At 45.2% G+C, this 15519-nt stretch overlaps 1 long non-coding RNA gene across 1 annotated transcript in view; it reads right to left on the bottom strand.

Annotated features, from left to right (window-relative positions):
* Positions 1 to 5979: 5979 nt before the first annotated feature.
* Positions 5980 to 15519, bottom strand: part of LOC140908877 (uncharacterized) — an 18616-nt gene continuing 9076 nt past the window's right edge. Inside the window, exon 3 of the long non-coding RNA XR_012158006.2 lies at positions 5980 to 7173. This is a non-coding gene — a long non-coding RNA (uncharacterized LOC140908877). The remainder of the gene's footprint in view (positions 7174 to 15519) is intronic.

The raw sequence follows: 15519 nt of genomic DNA, 5'->3' as shown, positions 1-15519 counted from the left end.
TGTTTTTTTTTCCTTTCCCCTGTTTCTGTGTAAAAGACTCATGCAAACAATGGGAAACTGAAAGTGCTGTTAAGTGCACAAAGTAAACAAAAAATTCTCTAATTTTTTTCATAGTAATTTTACGTGGCATTTGTTACAATAGTAGGTAAGGCCGTGTTCAGAAAGCCGTGTAATTATTAAATTGATGGTGTCCTTGTAAGAGCAATTATTTTCTTTTCATAATATTTTCCAAAATTTACTTTGTACATGCAGTAAATGAGCCTAATTATAACTGTATTTTTACACATGCGATGAAAACTTGTATATAAAATGTCAATGGAAATATAAGTATTTATAATAGAACAGAAATACAATAATATATTTTAATTAAGAATGTTTCTTCCATTTATTGCAACTTCATATTTTTATTCCATTATGTTTGCAATACAAAATATTCTTCAGTAATATTGTTTTTTAATGAAAATAGAAAATTACTGCACATCCTGTTTATGAAAGCGTTTATTTTGATTACATTTATTTATGGAGACTCTTACATGAAATCATAATGCGTATTTATAACCCCATTGTTTATGGTTGTATTAAACTCATGTTTCTGAACTGTGTAACCTGAAACTGCAATGAGCTCTATGTGCTACTCCTGGGGGAATTCTGTGCCACTGTGCATGAGCAGAATTTGTATCCCCCTCCCAGATTTCTTTGCTTCCCCGCAGAAAAATGTCTTTCTGATGGGGAAGCAAAGGGAAGCCACAAGAGCGGTCATGCAACCCTCCCCAGCAGTGTTTTGGGTGCCCAGGGCAGCTGGCAGAGAGGTAAAGGGGCCAGGACTGGGGAAGACCCAGCTGGTGGCTCCTACACTGCCCAGGCTCAGCTGCTAATCCTGACTGAGCTGGGGAGGATGGGACTTCATCTTCCCACAGCACAGCATCCGGAGCTGGGTCAGACCTACCCCCAGTTTTTTCCCCCCGGCTGCAGGAAGCTCTGCAAACTCCCTCCTCCCCCTCCCTTGCACTTCCTGCACCCATCACTCCTGAGCTGCAGGGGGAGGGATCCCTGTACAGGGAGCTGCTCCCCCATTCGCCCAACCTCATGCATCCAGACCCCCTCATATCCAGACCCTCCTGCCAAGCCTCACCCCACCCTACTGAGTCCCAACCAGCTGCACCTAGATCCCCACCCCACTGAGCCCCACTCCCCTAGCATCTGGACCCCACACACCAAGACCCCCCTTTTGAGATATATCCCCCCCACACCCAGCCCCCCCCCGCTGAGCCCCAACCACCTTCACCTGGACCCCCCCTGCAGAGTCCCATTACTGTTGCACCCAGAACCCTCCAACAAGCCCCTGTGCATCCAGATCCCCCCTGCATCCAGATCCCTCACTGAATTGCCTGCACCCAGGTTGCCCCGCACAGAACTGTCTCAGCTGACACCTGGATCCCCTCCACACTTGGTTCCTGCCTTGCAGTTCCTGCCTGGTGCACCTGGCATGGAGGGGCAGGGCCCTGGGGTGTTTATGGGACAGGCCCAGTCCTTGCACAGGGTCAGGGTTGGGTGCAGCCTCACCACTGAGTCCGTGTCCCGGGTGGGGAGCAGCACAGTGATCTCCCACCTCTATGCAACCAGTGGCCTGTGCTCCCCCATACCATGGTAGCGCCTCCATATTTATTTGGCAAATAAAATTTGCAGAATTTTAAAATATTGTGTGCAGAATTTTTAATTTTTTGGTGCAGAATGCTCTCAGGAGCAATGTGCAGTCAGACCTTGTACCTATGCGGAGCTCATTACAGCACTGGGACGTTAATTCCCTAATTAACTATTCTGCAAAGTAAGGTTCAATCCTACAAACACTTACGCATGGGAATAGCCCAATTACATTCAAATTACTCATCCCTGTAAGTGCTTGCAGGATCATGGTGCTAAGCAATCAAAAACCTGTGACATACTAATTTTTTAAATATTTGCAATAAATAGGAAATACATCAAATGTGTATTTAAAAGCTGATTGTTATTCCTTCTTCCTTCTTTTCACCTTTTTGGCTCAATACCAGTACTTTTACATCTATCAAATATTTCTATGGCCAAAGGGGTTAATTTTAGATGTATATCACAATGTTAGGATACTTTCTTTTGAGATTTTCTTTGTAGACTGACAATACCAAATCTTATTGCTAAAGAAAAGAGGGACTTAACTTCAGGCTGGACATTAAAAAAACAGTTTTTACATTTCGCTTTTTTACAAACACTTCTGTCTGTTTTTATACTGGCAATATCTTAAGTACCTTAACAATGTAAATTTTTTTACAGAATAAAGATACCACTTGTTTCATATCCATCTTGTTTTTTGCATCTGCAGTGTATGCTGTGTACTTAAATATGTGCATAAAATATCTGAACATTTGTAGAACTTACTAAATTGTCTAGCTTAAGATATGTGGTATAACTGCTAACATAGTTCCTATTTTTAAGAAAGGGAAAAAAGGTGATCTGGGTAATTATAGGCCTGTTAGTTTGACATCTGTAATATGAAAGGTCTTGGAAAAAATTTTGAAGGAGAAGGTAGTTAAGGACATTGAAGTCAATGGTAAATGGGACAAAATACAACATGGTTTTACAAAAGGTAGATAGTGCCAAACCAACCTGATCTCCTTCTTTGAGAAAGTAACAGATTTTTTAGACAAAGGAAACGCAGTGGATCTAATTTACCTAGATTTTAGTAAGGCGTTTGATACCGTGCGACATGGGGAATTATTAGTTAAATTGGATAAGATGGGGATCAATAGGAAAATTGAAAGGTGGATAAGGAATTGGTTAAAGGGGAGACTACAACGGGTCCTACTGAAAGGTGAACTGTCAGGCTGGAGGGAGGTTACCAGTGGAGTTCCTCAAGGATCGGTTTTGGGACCAATCTTATTTAATCTTTTTATTACTGACCTTGGCACAAAAAGTGGGGGTGTGCTAATAAAGTTTGCAGATGCTGGGAGGTATTGCCAATTTAGAGAAGGACAGGGATATACTACAGGAGGATCTGGATGACCTTGTAAACTGAAGTAATAGTAATAGGATGAAATTTAATAGTGAGAAATGTAAGGTCATGCATTTAGGGATTAATAACAAGAATTTTAGTTATAAGCTAGGGACACATCAATTAGAAGTAACGGAGGAGGAAAAGGACCTTGGAGTATTGGTTGATCATAGGATGACTATGAGCTGCCAATGTGATATGGCCATGAAAAAAGCTAATGTGGTCTTGGGATGCATCAGGAAAGATATTTCCAGTAGGGAAAAGGAGGTTATAGTACCGTTATACAAGGCACTGGTGAGACCTCACCTGGAATACTGTGTGCAGTTCTGGTCTCCCATGTTTAAGAAGGATGAATTCAAACTGGAACAGCTACAGAGAAGGGCTACTAGGATGATTCGAGGAATAGAAAACTTGTCTTATGAAAGGAGACTCAAGGAGCTTGGCTTGTTTAGCCTAACTAAAAGAAGGTTGAGGGGAGATATGGTTGTTCTCTATAAATATATCAGAGGGATAAATACCGGAGAGGGAGAGGAATTATTTAAGCTCAGTACTGTTAGGGGGCTTATTCCTTCACCCACTTACTTCCCTGGTCCTTCTCGCATGAACAGAGAGCAACAATACCTGAAGTCCAAAGGTGCAAACAATTCGATGTTTATTGGGGTGAACTTCCAGCAAGCATGATTCCAGTTTCCTTCCTTAGTATCCTCCTTCCCAGCTCTGACACCACAGAGCCATACACCTGTGTCCCTGTTCCCATTCCTGCCCTTAGCCAAACATGATTCCAACTTCCTTACTCCCATTCCCTGTTCCCATTTCCCCCTTTAGCAAAACATGATTCCAATTTTCTTACCCCCATTCCCTGTTCCCATCTCACACACCCACATGCCCACCCCCACCCACACCCCTTAAGGTTAACCTGTCCCCCTTATTTTCAGGCTTGACTTGTTTTTTTCACCTCCCTTTCCTGAAGGGCCATAATCTGAGTCTTCTAGTAGCTTGTTTGCTGACAGGATGTATTCATTATTTGCAGCTCCTTTGTGCCCATCAGCTAGGTAATTTGCATTTACACACAGAGGCTTACTAGCTTGCTTTTGGATCCAAAGCTGTTAGCAGCTCAGACACTGTCTTAAAAGGGAAGCATTTTACTTCCACCAGAGTTCTGATCACTTTCCACTTTCATCTCCTGCTTCAAAACACAGCGATCTGAAAAAGAAAGCACAACCTATTGTGGCTCCTTTTGGAGCCCTATTAGGATTTTAATGAAGTACCATGTTTTATTTGCATTTCTTTTACTCCTTTTCCAATATACACTGCACATGTCCTGGGAAAATGCAAATTCCTTCCATATAGTTTAACCTCCATAACATCATATTAGCCAAATTAATTTTACACAAGGTATAACTGCCTCCCCCATGCCTACAGAGTTTTCATGCAGAACCCACCAAAGCAACAATCTGATCCCCCAGAGCAATCCCAAGGCTCAGTGTTCCCATCAAGTACCAATGTGGACACAAGAACAAATGGATATAAACTGGCCACCAGGAAATTTAGACTAGAAATTAGACGAAGGTTTCTAACCATCAGAGGAGTGAAGTTTTGGAATAGCCTTCCAAGGGAAGCAGTGGGGGCAAAAGATCTATCTTGCTTTAAGATTAAACTCGATAAGTTTATGGAGATGGTATGATGGGATAACATGGTTTTGGTAATTAAATATTCATGGTAAATATCCTGTGATGGGATATTAGATGGGGTGGGATATGAGTTACCCAGGAAAGAATTTTCTGTAGTATCTGGCTGATGAATCTTGAATCATATGCTCAGGGTTTAGCTGACCGCCATATTTGGGGTCGGGAAGGAATTTTCCTCGAGGGCAGATTGGAAGAGGCCCTGGAGGCTTTTCACCTTCCTCTGTAGCATGGGGCACAGGTCACTTGCTGGAGGATTCTCTGCTCCTTGAAGTCTTTAAATTACGATTTGAAGACTTCAATAGCACAGATATAGGTGTGAGGTTTTTTGCAGGAGTGGTGGGTGAAATTCTGTGGCCTGCGTTGTGCAGGAGGTCAGACTAGATAATCATAATGGTCCCTTCTGACCTAAATATCTATGAATCTATGAATCTTTCCACAAGGCTTTAATTGTCATTTTTGGTTAAAGAAAGAAAGAACAATGTCCTCTCCCTTTTGTGGTGAAGTCAAAACATTCATTATACATTCACTGTCTCCTCAGTTTTCAGAAAGTTGTTTCATCTATCCACTGATCGAACAGTGTGTGTACAGAACATTAGCCAGTGTATAAAAGTCGGTGTCTTTTTTTCCCCCCTTTTTTGGAGGAGAAGGAGCATGCAGTAGCATTAATTTATGATTTGTCCAATTGATTTCCGATAAACCTGCTTTTATATTTGGCTAATTTATTACATTTGGTAGTCATTTTCTATCAATTAACTTGTAAACAGAATAACCTAGATGTTATGAACAGTTCATAAAAGGAAAAACCTTTATCACAGGAGTTGAAGTGCTCACATGGTGCACATTCCGAGAGACATAACCAGATATAATGCTTACAATTTGAGTAGTCCCATTCAAATAAATAATGTTATTAATGGTAGTAAGCACGGTATCCTGGCAGAGCTTAGAGGATCAAGTAAAATAGCTTACGGCTATATTTAATGTATATTTGCCTCTGATTTAATTAAATTCATAGTTTCATATTTTAATCAAGTACTAACTATGGCCCTAACACTGCAAACTCATATGGACATGAGAAACTTTACATGTCAGTAATACTATTAATTTCCATGACGTTACTCTATTGAGTGTTCTAAAACACTTGCCATGTATCTCAACACATATACTAGTACTCATCCAGTGGCTTTCTAATCATAGTGGATGTATTGTTCAATAATTCATTAGTGCTGTAGAAATGTAAATATGTGGAAAGAACTAAACTTTATTTTCATGTAAAACTGAACATAGTACCGTAGAAATGTAGGGCTGGAAATGTTGCGGTCCAAATACAAGACAGAACAAGGCTTTAAGCAAGCAAGCAGGCTGGTCTGCCGACGGGCTGGTCTGCCTGTCAGCTTTCCACCCTCTCCTTTATTTCTCTCCCTCCTCCTGCGCATTACATACTCCAACAGATAAAAGGAATACACTGGCTTTGTTTAATATTCTTATTTATCAATTTCTATCTACCGCATTCCTTGCTCTCGGGCCTTGAGCCCAGTCCTGGGAGGCTTCCCACGGTTCATGTCATCTGGGCGAGATTCCAAGGTTCATGCCCTTGAGAGGAGCTGTGTGTGCACTGCTCCTACACAACACTCCGGGTGTGCCCTGAATGTTGCCAAGTGCATGAACCTTGCATGAATGCTACATCCCCTCCTTTTTTGTTTATTTGTGCTTGGCCATCTCATGGTAGCCATCAATTTGCTTTTGCAAGCCAATTAACTCCCGGACAGACAAGGTCATAGCTCGTGGAGCCTGCCAGGGCGGGTCTTGACAAAGCCTTAACAAAAAGGAAATACACTGCACACAGCAACAGCAAGAAATAAGCCCAAGAAGGTAAAATGTAGTTGGCCGGGCCCCAATTAGCCATGCTAGAGTACTGGGAAGAGAGGTTCACGTAAGCAGCGAGCATCGTCTCATTCCCTATTTCCTCAGGGTGATGACATACTGGAATAAGGCACGTACCTAACAATTCTTCAGCTGCTACAAAATCAAATAAAAGTGGGTAACATTTGCTATTGAAGCCAATCTTTCCCATAGGTTATATGTCATTCGGGCCTGTAACAGAGGAGATGCTCCAAAGTCAACCCCTACAGGAAATAGCAGACACATAAGGCACACAATCAATACAGATTTGGCAGTGATTTGGGTGAGAATGGCCACAAACAGAGTCTCAGGAGTCTCTGGCTGTTGGTTTGCTGCCAGTCTTCGTTGAGCCGCGGCGACCAATGCTTTCATTACTCCCCATGTCACGGGCTGGCTTGGGATGCTACGTCTCCTCTGTCTCCGTCCCACCATTGTCGACCCGGGAGGCACTGCGTTCTCCTCCAAGGTCAGCTGAAACTCCGGTATGGGGTTCGATAGCCCCTGGTGCCACGCCATGCTGTTTCAGTGCCGGTCGCACACACCGGGCCAGAACCCACAACGGTCCTGCAGGGAGAGACACAGCAGCATATCCCCGACCATAAGTAATTAAAGGTACTTGGCCTAACCATTGCAGATCGGGCAGCTGACGATAATAGACACGCAGTCTTTCCAGTACCTCGGACTTATGAAAATGCCAATCCGCGGGGGTCTGCTGATCTGTATTCAGTGTTAAATTATTTAAAGTAAACAAAAGGACATGCAATTGTTGCTGAATGTCTCCTGAGGTTCGGAGACGCAGCTCCCCTTGTTTTAATTGTTTGTCAAGCAAGGTTTTTAGCGTGCGATTTGCACGTTCAACAATAGCTTGGCCTGTGGAATTATAAGGGAGCCCGTGTTTGAGATGGACATCCCATTGGGCACAAAAGGTGGAGAGGGCTGTGGAGCAATAGGCTGGGGCATTATCCGTTTTTATCTGGCTCGGGCGACCAATAACAGCAAAACAGGCTAGCAAATGGTGAATAACTTTGGGAGTGGCTTCCCCACACTGTGGGGTTGCCCAGAGGAATCCCGAATAGGTATCAATGGAAACATGTAAAAACGAATAGGGGCGGAATTGTGGCACGTGAGTGACATCCATTTGCCACAGCTGATTCGCTGCGGTACCTCTGGGGTTAATGGCATAAGAAAAGGTAGGGGCAGCAGCGGCACAGTGGGGGCAGGAACGAACAATAGAACGTGCGTGATCAGCAGGAATGTGAAATTGTCGGGCCAAAACAGAGGCAGACTGATGAAAAAAGGAATGGCTTTCGATGGGGTCAGAAAAAAAGGAATTTACCTGACCACGTAATGCGCGATCAGCGTGTGCATTGCCCTCAGTAAGTAGCCCAGGCAGAGGGGTATGACTGCAAATATGAGCAACAAAATAAGGGAAATTACGAGTGGTGACGAGATACTGTAAGGACAAAAACTGGCAAAGAAGGTCCGCATCGACCTGAGGGGTACTGAGGGCAAGGGGTAAATGATCAATTACCTGATAAACATAATGGGTGTCCACAATTAAATTAAAGGGACAATCAGCAAAAAATTGAAAGGCCAAAATAACAGCAGCTAATTCCAAGAACTAGTGAAGCTCTCCAAGCGCTGTGCATGCAAATATTGTTGTACAAGTGAATGAAGCGCTTTCAGCTTTTCTAGGGGGAGGGGCGACTGGTCAATCCATACAGGCTCTAAGGATTGCCATACCAATGGTAATGCGGAGGGTAAGGTGGGTGGGGGAGGGTTTTGGGCCATTATATATTAAAATAGAGGGTAGTGTCCAGCTTTACAAGTAAGTCACGGTCCCAAATATTGAGGTGGACAGGGAGCACAAAAGGGCGGATCGTAGCAAGGGCACGGCCTCCTGGTTTAGAGACCCTGACCCAAGACAAATTTTGGCGCCCGGGTTTGCTACCCCCGATCCCCCACAACTCTTTAGAAGGAACTGTGTTCCCATAGTCTTTTGGGCTGGTCTCTCCAGTTGGAACCCTTTTTCATGGATGACACAAAGTTGGGAGGTATTGCCAATGTGGAGGACCAGAATGCCATATAAGATGGGGAGGACCTTGAAAACTGGAGGAATAGAAACGGGATGAAATTTAATAGTGCAAAGTCATGTACTTAAGGACTAAAAAAAAAGATTGTTGCTATAAACTGAAGACTTATCAGTTGGAAGTGATGGGGAGACAAACCTGGATGTATTGATTGATCACAGGATGACTATGAGCTACTAATGTGACACAACCATGAAAAAGGCTAACACAATCCTAGGATGAATCAGGCAAGATATTTCCACTAGAGACAGAGAAGTATTATTGGCATAATACAAGGCACTGGTGGGATACCTCATTTGGAATACAGTGTGCGATTTTGGTCTCCCATGTTTAAGAAAGATGAATTCAAACTGAAACAGGTTCAGAGAACAGCTACGAGTTTGATCAGATGAATGGAAAACCTACTTTATGAGGGGAGGTGCAAGGAGCTTGGCTTGTTTAGCTCAACCAAATCAAGGCTGAGGGGAGATATGATTGCTCTCTGTAAATAAACCAAAGGGATAAATACCAGGAAGGGAGAGGAATTAGTTAAGCGCCAATGTTGAACAAATGGATGTAAGCTAGCAATCAACAAATTTAGACTTGAAATTAGACAAAGGTTTCTAGCCATCAAAGGAGTGAAGTTCTGAAACAGCCTTCCAAGGGGAGCAGTAGGGGCAAAAAATTTATCTGGCTTCAAGACTGATGTTGATAAGTTTATGAGGTGGATGGTAAGATGAGACTGCTAAAATGGCATGCGGCCTATCTGCAAGTGCTAGTAGCAAATATCCCCAATAGCCACAGATGGGGCACTAGATGGAGAGATCTCCGAGTTACTACAGAGAATTTTTTCCCAGGTGTCTGGCTGGTGGGTCTTGTCCACATGCTCAGGGTCCAACTGATCACCATATATGGGGTTGGGAAGGAATTTTCCCCCAGGTCAGATTAGCAGAGACCCTAGAGGGTTTTCACCTTCCTCTGCAGCATGGGGAAGGAGTAACTTGCTTGTTTAAACTAGAGTAAATGGTGGATTCTCTGTAACTTAAAGATTTAAGTCATGATTTGAGAACGTGAGTAACTCATCCAGAGGTTAAGGGTCTATTACAGTAGTGGGTAGGTGAGGTTCTGTGGCCTGCAATGTCAGGAGGTCAGACTAGGTAATTGCAATAGTCCTTAAAGTCTGAGTCTCCTGGGAAAAGTCTTCCCCCCTTTTTTAATCACATAGTATATCAGCTTTTGGGTACTTGTTTTTATTTCAGCAGTTAGTACAAGTTTGACATTGTATGTCGGGGGAGAGGGGAGCAGAGGGGTATTTAAGTGAAGCAAAATGTATTTCTGTAATATTTTCCTCAAAACACCACATCTGTGACTCCATCACTTAAACAAAATCTAAACTATATATCTTTGACACATTATTGTAGCAGTCTAAGTCATATACACAGTATGATTGAGGAGCTCCACACAAAATGGGTAGCCAGATTTGCCTTATACAGGCCCAAAATGAAGATGTTTATTCTGAAAAAAGGTTACCTACAAATATTCAGATTAAGAAAGGGTGGGAAAGATGTAGAAAACATTCAATTTCTTGACTTCAGCTGATGGACTAAGGACTGAGAAGACTTTATTTTCCAGCTCACTTCCCAGACTGCTTTTTAAGTCCATGTTTTTCCTAATTAATATATTTCGCACATAGTTTCATATGGAAAAATAATTCTTCACTGCCCATGCAAAAAACTATTAGGCAGCATCACTGGCAGAATATTTGTTCCATATGCTAGTAAAAGCTGGTGAGTCATAGAACATTAGGGATGGAAAAAACCTGTTAGGTCATCTAGTCCATTTCTCTGCTAATACTGAGTTCTTCTTTGAGTGATTGCACATGTCCATTCCGATGTAGGTGTGTGCATGCCCTGAGCACAGTCACCAGAATTTTTTCCCTCAGTGGTATCCGTCGGGTCAGCTCTGGCACCCTCTGGTGCCACATGCTCGTAACGCCGTTATCAAGGGCCCAGCCAATGCTGTGCCCTCTCAGTTCCTTCTTACCACCTGTGACACTCACTGGAATTGCTCTCTTTGCTTTGGCAAACTTTTCCAGTGGTTTTCGCTGTTCTTTGTAGTGTAGTGTACATAGTTGATTTAGTTGTAAATATTCAGTTTTATTTAGTAAGTGTTTGGAGTTTTCTCCATCAGTTTGCAAAGTTTGTTTCCTAGTGCCAGGGCATGGCTCAGCCACCGGGTTTCAAGCCCTGTGCCTCCTGCCGTAAGTTGATGCTCTTGAGTGACCTGCACTCCAGTTGTCTCAAGTGCTTGAAAGACAGCATTGAGACCTGATTTTGAATTGAGTCACTTGGACTTGGCACCAAGTACCTCAGCATCGGTACGGAGTGCCCCTCCCACTGTGCAAGAGTCTTGGCACTGTTTGCATCCCCAGTGCCTAGAAGAAACACAAAAGGCAGCTGGCTGAGAGCAGTCACTCCCCGGCACCAAAGATGGCGAGGCATGGAGACTGGAACAGAGTGAGACCTGAGTCAGGCCATTCTTCTACCTTGGCACCACAACAGCTGGTACCAGCAACCCCGGTTCCTACATAGGCCCTGCTGTCTCTGGCACTGGAGGCGCTGTCTTTGGCAGACAGTGCAGTACCAGTATGTTTATGGTACCATCAATTTCAGAGACATTCACTACAGCCAGGGACCTGCTGTCATTGCTGGTGCCTGTATCCCTGGCAGCATAGGGATCAGCACCACCACTACTGTCCAGCAGGAGAGATCTGTCTTCTCTCAGTTCCCAGCTGGTTCCAGGTGCAGTGGCACCACCCAGGGACAACCTTCAATCTTCAGGTGGTGACTTGACCCGCAAGCAGTGTGCGTGGGAGTGCTTTTTTCCAGGCCCCAACTCTCGCGGTCTCTAGTAACAGATGCGTCGGCAATGGGTTGGGGGGCGCATTTAGGCAGACTCAGGACCTCTGGTCCCAGGCAGAACTTTCACTGCACATCAGTGTCAGGGAGCTAACAGCGGTGTGCCTTGCTTGCCAGACATTCCAGGCCCATCTGGAGGGCAGATGTGTATCGGTATTGACCGACAACATGATAGCGATGTTCTACATAAACAGACAGGGTAGTGCTCTCTCCTCTCCCCTGTGCTGGAAAGCCCTCAAACTGTAGGAGTTCTGCATTGTCCATTTGATACATCTAGAGGCATCATAAGTTCCAGATTCCAGAACTGGCCGATCATCTCAGCAGGTCATTTCACAGACACGAGTGGTCCTTCCACCTGGGTGTTCTGATCAACATCTTCCAATGGTGGGTATTTCCCCAAATAGATTTTTTTGCAACAAAGTACAATAGAAAGTGTGACCAGTTTTTCTCCTGAATCACACCCCGGGCTCATTCACAGACACTTTTCTCCCCCCTTGGAAGGACCATGTACTATATGCTTTCCTGCCCTTCCCACTTGTATACATGGTCCTGCTGAAGGTCAGAAGGGAGGAAGCATCAATGATCTTAATAGCACCAGCGTGGCCTCGCCAGCACTGGTTCACCATGCTTCTAGGCCTGTCGGTGGACATGCCAATAATCCTGCCCCTGGTCCCGGACTTGGCTATGGTCCTGGGTGTTCATCTCCAGCATCCCAATCTGCAGTCTCTCCATTTCATGGTAGAAAACTCCGTGGCTAAACCTCTCGGCGCTCACATGCTTGGACCCTGTTAGAGAGGTCCTCCTTAGCAGCAGGAAGCCATCCATTAGGGCCACCTATCTGACCAAGTGGAAAAGATTTTCCATTTGGGCATTACAAAAACACACTCCGCCATTACAGTCATCGATTCCCTTTATCCTGGACTATTTGCTGCATCTAAAACAGTAAGGTCTGTCGGTATCATCAATAAAGTTGCACCTGGATGGTCTCTCAGCTTTCCACACCGGTTCGGCCAGTTGCTGAGTTTTCACGAAACCCATGGTGGGCCACTTCCTCAAATAAAACAGCCAATTCCCCCTTGGGATCTCAACCTTGTGCTTTCTAGACTGATGGGACCTCCTTTTGAGCTCTTAGCAACATGCTCCCTCCTCTACCCTTCCTGGAAAGTAGCATTCTTGGTAGCTATAACTTCGGCCAGGAAGGTGTCTAAGCTTAAGGCCTTAACCTCAGAGCCCCATATGTGGTCTTCTATAAGGACAAGGTACAGTTGCGACCACACCTGGCCTTTGTCCCGAAGGTAGTTTTACAATTCCATGTGAACCAGGACATTTTTCCTTCTGTGTTCTTTCCTAAGCCACATGCTAGCAACAGGAAATTAATGCTCCACTCCCTGGATGTCAGATGAGCATTAGCCTTCTACATTGAAAGAATGAAGCCATTTTGAAAATCAACACAACTCTTCATTACAATTGTGAAGCGTATGAAGGGGCGTCCAGTCTTGCCCCAAAGGATTTCTTCTTGGATCACAGCCTGTATCTGGGCATGCTCTGACTTGGAAAAGCTACCTGGGGGGGTTGCACCTTAGGATAGCAAACCAGTAGGCTCTGATGGGTTGCTATAACTTTAATATGTGGAATGCCATGCACAAATTTCTATTCCCACCCTTCCTCCCCATCCCTCTTCAGGGACCCCTCTCACAAGCAAATTTTGGTCCAGAAGGTCCAATCCCTCCTTTTGGGAGAGAACCGTGGAAGAGGTTCCGCAAAACTTGAGAGGAAAGGGGTTCTACTCCAATTATTTCCTAATTCTGGAAGCCCATGGTCGTCTCAAGCCTGTTCTCGACCTGCACCACCTCAACAGCTAACTCAAGGTTCCCTCCTGAAGTTCCTCATGGTCTCCCTGGCTTCCATAATTTCCTCTCTGGATCCTGGGGATTGGTGTGCTGCCCTTGATTTAAAGGACACCTATTTCCACATATACATTTTCCAAGGCCACAGAAGGTTCCTCAGATTCGTTGTGAACCACACACACTACCAGTTCAAGGTACTCCCGTTCAGCCTATCAGCTGCTCCATGGGTTTTCACTAAATGCATGATGGTAGTGGTGGCCCTTCTGAGGAGACAAGGAGCAATGGTCTTCCCATGTCTCGACAACTGGCTAGTCAAAGGCCAGGTGGAGTCCAGCATACACCTCATACAGTTGACTTTCCAGGCCTACACCTGTTATCGTGATTCTTAAAACCCAAAGCTCTCGGTAACTATTACTCTTGTTGAGGTGGTGGTAAGAAATAAATCAGTGGAGACAAGGCCGTCCAACTAACAGGTGACTGGCACAAACATTATGAGTCCTTTCACTTAAAGCTGCACTTTATTTTAGTCTCAAACACTTACACATGTTCACAACTGGTTAGTAAAACACTCCAAAAATAAATAATTACCTAAGTCCTGAGTGGTTTTCGAGTGGTACAATGACAGCTGTCCAATTGGCCAGCCTTTTATCTGCCATACGGGACCCTAAGATGTGTCCACGAAATGTTCCTGAAGAATCTACCTAGCCAGAGCCATCCTGTTCATAGGGCAGAGCGGGGCAACCGCCCCAGAACCTGCGCTTTGGGGGGGCCCGCGCTTCAGTGGGATGCGGGGGGTGGGGGAGAAGCGGCCCGGGGGTCTAGCAGGGGGCCTAGCACCAGCAGCAGGGGTCAGGCCCGCACCCCGCACTCACTGGCCCAGCCGTTTATTTCTTTTTCTTGCCCACAGCCCACCAGGCAGCAGCAAGTGACCCGGCCCCAGCCCACTCCACTCCGCTCTGTCAGCTCCCGGTGTTGCCTACCGCTGCAGGGTCCTAGCGCCCCCCACCACTAGTGCCAGGGCAGACTGACCCTGCTCTTCCACTCGGACAGATCCTTCCCTTTTCCAGCTGGACCCTCCACCAGCACAGGGGACCCCCTAGCACAGGTGAGTGCCATCCAGCAGTCTCCACCATCCCTCGCCTGTCACCCAGCCCTGGTGTCCCCACAGTGCCCCACTTCTCCCCCTTCCACTGCCCTTTCTCCCATCTCCCAGCACTGGGTGGGGTCCTCCAATGCCATCTCCAGGCCAGGGCCAGCCCTTATCACTCCCCTGCCTCAGGGTCCTTCTTGCCTTTCATCTCTCCCAGCCTTGGCGTCCCCTGGACCCCACACCCCCCTAGGGATGGCCCCTGCACCTAGCCCGTGCTTTCTCTCCTTATTTATTTGGGTTAATGTAACAATAACATGTCAATAAAAAAACTTGTTAAGCAAACAATTTCACAGTTTAAGCAAGAGGTTTCCTCAAACCATTAATTAGATAGATGTGTTACAGCAGAGTCCACATCTCTTGAGAGCCCTGACAAACACATTCCAAAGGGCAGATATAGATAAGTTTCCTGTTCTTCTAAAATACATACCTCAGCAATTTCAATAGAGATCTCATCAGGAAGGACACAGGGTTGACTCCCCCCTCAACCTCCTCCTCTCCTGGCTTCTTGCTAAGGCTGCTGTACAGGCCCAATACAGGCTTACTGACTTGGCTGCTCTGGGCAATAAGCATGATAATCGATAGTCCAATTATCAGTAGTGGTCCAGTCATTCTGTTGGTCCACTAAGATCTCCCCCTACAGGTCTACTAATAAATTTGCAAAAGTCTACCCTCATCCTGGTACAGAGGATAGAGTTCATCGGAGCGGTACATACTCCACTCAGGCTAGAGCCTTCCTCTCAGAAGGCTGGTTTCAAGCAATCTTTATAAGGTCCCTCAAGGTCCACCTGATTACAACAGCATGGAGCTATCTGAGATTTCTGGGCCATATGGCATCATGCACTTACATGATGCAACATCCGAGACAATCTCAGACCACCTCAGGCATGGCTGGCCACCGTGTACTTGACAAGTCGTCATCATCTGGA

The sequence above is a fragment of the Lepidochelys kempii genome, chromosome 3 (assembly GCF_965140285.1).
Source record: "Lepidochelys kempii isolate rLepKem1 chromosome 3, rLepKem1.hap1, whole genome shotgun sequence".
Taxonomy (NCBI): domain Eukaryota; kingdom Metazoa; phylum Chordata; order Testudines; family Cheloniidae; genus Lepidochelys; species Lepidochelys kempii.
Note: the sequence above shows the minus strand (reverse complement) of the source record. Positions and strands in the feature narration are given on the sequence as shown.